The sequence below is a fragment of the Pelodiscus sinensis genome, chromosome 1 (assembly GCF_049634645.1).
Source record: "Pelodiscus sinensis isolate JC-2024 chromosome 1, ASM4963464v1, whole genome shotgun sequence".
In the NCBI taxonomy this organism is placed as follows: Eukaryota; Metazoa; Chordata; order Testudines; family Trionychidae; genus Pelodiscus; species Pelodiscus sinensis.
In genome coordinates this window covers 181631737-181637291 of record NC_134711.1, presented here as the reverse complement: position 1 = coordinate 181637291, position 5555 = coordinate 181631737, and the positions used below count along the sequence as shown (strand labels likewise).

General features: G+C 38.6%; 1 protein-coding gene across 3 annotated transcripts in view; it reads left to right on the top strand.

Annotated features, from left to right (window-relative positions):
- GRIK1 (glutamate ionotropic receptor kainate type subunit 1) overlaps window positions 1-5555 on the top strand; it is a 206390-nt gene that overhangs the window by 18975 nt on the left and 181860 nt on the right. The window lies entirely within an intron of this gene.

Below are 5555 nucleotides of genomic sequence, written 5' to 3'. Positions count from 1 at the left end.
TTTTTAGGGGTTTCGTTGAGAAATGTGAGGAGCTATTTCTCTCCTCTAGTTTTTAACTGTGGTTGTAAAAGTTGGAGGTTTTTTTTAGGTGGAAGACTGATTTGATGTGCAGTTCTCCTGACACTACACATTTGCAGAGCCTCTTCCTTTAGTCAGAGTAGTGGCATTCTCTAGAGGAAGATTTTTGGACTAATGTTTTTACAGAGAATTTCAATCCATTTCATAGCCAAAGAGGCATTAGGGATGCCACAAAGTTGAAGAAGACTTTTGGATAGTACCAGAAGATCATAATAATAACCCCTAATGACTAGACACACCAAATTCTGTTATTAATGCCCACCTTAATCATGATATTGAAGAAAAGACAATTCCCATAATAATAGGCTTCCACTGCAATTTTGACAGTGGGAGCCCTGTCATGCACGGGTCTGACAATGGAAACTCCAGCCTTCCCTGTTATATGCCTTTGTGTTACCCCTCCTCCCCCACACATTGTCAGCCCTGGGCTCCTGCTGTCAGCCTGCGGCAGCTACTAGTTCCCCTTCCCCCCACCCCCACAGTCAAACCCATGCACAATGAGGCTCCCACTGTCAGCTTTTCCAAATTACCACTAATAAGAAAAGGCCCATTATTACTTTTCTATGATTTTCCAGGTCTGATCAGCAACTCAGCCACAATTATTTAACAATTGACCCATGATTCAAATTGGGCCTTAGTTATGTACTGGCCAAATCCAGCAGCACCTATTCAGGGACATCATTGGAGGTAGACATGGGATGAATCTGGCCCCTTGTTTTTGCTAATGAAAAATTCCTTGCTTTTGTGGTTTTAAGGTAGCTATTTTACAACAAGAGTAATGCTTTTATTGTAATCATTGAATCCATGATGGCTGATGACATTTATGTTGAAATACTGTATGTGTTTTAAATAATATCTGTTCATTATAGATTTAACACATACTTAGAAGAGCACAGAAAAAATTCTAATGAAAAATGTCCATGAAAAGCTACTACATTTTTACATTGCGGTACCTCAGCTGAGGTAGGCCTTTTTGTAAAATAACGAGCAACAAAATTTCATTTTTAAAATATCCAACATATTTTAAGTTGAAAAACTATAAAGTACTCATAATCACAACTGTTTATTTTTGTTCAGCACTCCAGGATATTAAAAAGAGCCAAAATGTAAAAAGATGACTCTCCATTTTGCATGCCATGAAGCTCCCTAAAAACAGACACTTATATTTGACATTTTGACAGATTTTAAGTGCAGAAATCCCTGAAAGAATCTCCATACTACACCAAATCTAAAAGCACTTTTGCCATTTTTGGCATGGGCAAACTTGGAGAAATCCAATTCTGCTCCACTGAAGTCAAATGGAAATTTGTCATTGACTACATATGTAGTATGTTTGCTCCAATAAAGAACATGCAGCCACTTGAAACACAACATATCCTTTGACATTCAAAACCAAATCAAACTTGGCCAACTTATGAACAATTCAATGATAAAATAAGATGCAGTTCTTATGTTCTTATGTTCATTATCAGTAATTTAAGAGAGCATAACCAGTCTGTCACAATTTGGTCATATCTGTTATTACCAGAGAATGGCAAGATACCATCTGAACACTTGAAAAACAAGGAAAATAGAAACATCGTGTACTTAACTCTTGCCCTTTGACCTTTATCATGCATCCCCAGGAAGAGTGTACTGGCACTAGACTTGACAACTTCACAGTATGTATAACTGCAGGAATCATTCTCTGGCCATGCCTCCACTTACCAGAGGACTGACACTCTGCTGATCAATCTACCAGGATTCAATTTAGTGGGCTTTTACCAGTCCCTGCCAGCACTGATATGCCTCCCTCTTGCAAGTAGTAAGGGAATGGGAGAATGTTTCTCCCATTGATCTTCCACTGTGGAGATGGCGCCAAGCTCTGCTTAAGGTACGTTGCCTCCAATTGCATTATTTATGTAGCTGGAGTTATACCGTAAGCCAACCATCCCCCTGCAGTGTAGACCTATCCTTTGAAATGAGATCTTTGGTCATTTGTATAAAGTCTCAGTAATTGAATACAGAAGTAGAACTTCTGATTCTCCATGTTTCTCTTTAACTAATAGACCACGGTCCCTCAGGAAACGTGATGCCAAAACTATTCTAATACTGTCAAAGTGGCCATGTATGCATCTCCTTACATATCAGAACACTTGCAGTGGTGTACACCCATCTCTGAAAATAAGTCTCTTAAGATTTCTGTGCTCCACATCCTCCATTTATAGATTAGAGGAAATATTTAATCAGATCAAAGGCATGTTGTGAAAATGAATTAACCATTGTAAAGTCCTATGAGATCTTTGGATAATAATGGCTACAGAAACACAAAAGGCCAGATCCCCCAGTGGTGCAATCCGGCACAGCTCTGTTAATTTAAATGGAACAATGGGCAGATATAAACTAGCAGAGGATCTGTCCGGTGTATTATTCTGACTGAAGAAAACAAAACTTAATTTATTATTATTCATCCAAATTTTTTAAAACCATTAAAATTCTGGATTTTTTAACTGAAGGAAATTAATGCGGAAAACCTCCTCATAACTCCCCCTTTCTCAGGCTGCTGATTTTCTAAAAATATAATGGACTTGCTAAGTTTTTTTTAACAAGCTGCATGAATAAAAGCACCACCATAAATTCACTGGTTTATAATAAGAACAGATGTTGACAGATTCAAATCACTTCGGCTACTGATGCTGCAAACAGACTTTACAAAATGGAAATGATGGGACTTCTCCCTCCACCCATAAATTCTAGAAATAACACTATTGTATACTTATATTCACATTACCAATTCAATCATGGAAAATAGCAGCACAGGCCTGTAATGATCTAGGAAGAATATCTTGTTAGGAAAGTAATAGAAATGTAGCCGTGTTAGTCTGGTGTAGCTGAAGTAAATACAGGACTATGTAGCACTTTAAAGACTAACAAGATGTTTATTAGATGATGAGCTTTCGTGGGCCAGACCCACTTCCTCAGATCAAATGTCTTTTTCCCCACTCCTCTTGTGGGGCTCAGCATTACCCTGAGATTCAGCAAGGAAATACATTACATAAGGTTAAATGTACTACACTGAAATGTCATTTTTAATTCTTCTTATCCTTTTCTGCCTGACATAAAACTGTAACTTTTTCAATCGCAAGATTCATGACAGATATAAAAAAAGAATCAATGGGCATAAAATAGGGAACATAATAACTGTCTATCTTATCACAATTGGCTTTATTTTATTGAATGACATGGAGCTGGGGTTTAAACATATTCTGACATGATACCTTTAAAATGTAAAATGAAAGTCAAACAAAAGGAACCCTGATAGGCAAACTTTTGGGATGCCATACTACCTTCTACCAGTGCACAGAACTCCTGCTGCCACCAATGGATGCAGAGAACCCATGGCTTACCAACTATATATAACCTCAGATATCTGTGGGACTAAACTGCCAGCTTCTGTGAAGGTGTGGGAGAACTGTGTGCCAGCTTTTTATCATATTTGTGGCATTTAGATAGTGTGCCCACTAAATGCATGGTAGACTAGACAATTAGGGTATGTCTAGACTACATGGCTCTGTCGTCAGAGCCATGTAGATTAGTTTACTAGACATACCCAAATGAAGCGGTGATTTAAATAATTGCCGCTTCATTTAAATTAAAATGGCTGCCACGCTGTGCCCATCAGCTGTTTGACGGCACAGCGCTGTAGTCTGGACGCTCTGTGGTCGACATCAAAGGCATGTGTCAACCTCCCTGGTAAACCTCATCCCACGAGGCATACTTGGGTGGTTGACAAATGCCTTTGATGTCGACCGCAGAGCGTCCAGACTACAGAACTGTGCCGCTAAACAGCTGATAGGCACAGCGTGGCAGCCATTTTAATTTAAATGAAGCAGCGATTATTTAAATCACCGCTTCATTTGGGTATGTCTAGTAAACTAATCTACATGGCTTTGGTGACAGAGCCATGTAGTCTAGATATACCCTTACAGACAGCCTGAAAATGTTCTATGCTTTGAACTGAAAGCCATAGTGAAGGTTATTCTTTGCAAGGACATGTACATGCAAAGATCAAAGTTCTCTTCTGTGGTCATAACTAAGATCTCTTGTTGGCTCTAAGTGCAGTGGATCCTGATTATACAGGACTTAGGCTACCATATGTTTAAACATTTAATGGGATAAGGGTTCAGTCCATCAGTTCCCTGCCTGATATAGGGAAGGGGTGGCAATGGAGGCAGTGCCTTCAGCAAAAGTTCCGGAGTGAAAGTAACCCAGACACCTACGAGGTGTGGTTCACTGACCTGTATAGTGGCACCTAGATCACTTACACACAGAGAGAATGAGTGCGCGCTACAGGCTTAGCTGCAACCAGCTGGCTTTTAGCTCAAGCTGTAGAGGCTCATGTGCTAAACTCCAGAAGACCCAGGTTTGGGTCCGCTTGATAGTGTTTCACAAGCACACCTGGGCTACCATACAAAGTGCTCTCAGCCTTGCTGAATGGGGAATTCGTGTACAATAGGGGGACTTTGAGAATAGTATAAATCAGAGGAGATGGAGAAAGTATAAAAGGAAAAAATAGGAGGGAGCCATAGAAGAAGAACGAAAGGAAAGAGATGGAGCTATTCAAATATATTTCTCCAACTTAATGATTTCTTTAAAAAACTTGACTTGATTATTAATCTTTAAATACAGATACCTTCTGTGTGCTAGAACATGAACATAAATCAGCATAACTTCTCTGACTTCAGTAGAACTACTCTGACTTATTCCAAGAGAAGATCTAGTTCCATATGTTGTTTTATACAGAAAGGAAAAATCTACACAATTAATTGAACCAGCTAGATCCCCTTTGCTAGATAAAGTGATCCTGAATTTATTCTGAGAGATACTTTTTTTACAGTGAATTCCAGTAAGAGTAAAGGTGCAAGGAGAATAGAGATAAATAAATTAAAGGACTTGAGAATTTTAGTTTATGAAAGTCAATGTGTCTGAAGAGAAAATCAATATGTCTGTCTAACCACAAACTGGCTTATGTAAGAGATAGCCAAAATGCCAGGTTTCCTCCAATCATCAATGAAGATGTGTAATCAAAATTGAACTGTACGTACCCTCCCAGTACAGCATCTGCTTTCTGGAGATTGGATCTAAAGAGATGTATGTTTCTTGTGGGACAAGAGAGGATTAAGGCATCATGCTAGTTCTCTTTTAGTCATATCACACTATGCTATCAATATCTTTCTGCCTATCCTGACTAAGAGAAAATTCAATCAGGACACGGGCAAATATCAACAGAAAAAGCTTTGATACCAATTTCTGGAATGTCAGATCCATTGCTGTAATAGCTGTTGCTTCATTTTACAGGCAAACACATTCTAAGATTTCAAGCACCAGATGATATTTTGATGCAAAATTATATATTATTATGAAAATAGTGTAACCCGTATCTTGTACATCTATTTCAAAGTTTACCTTATGTCATACTGTTGACATTAAGCAATGCT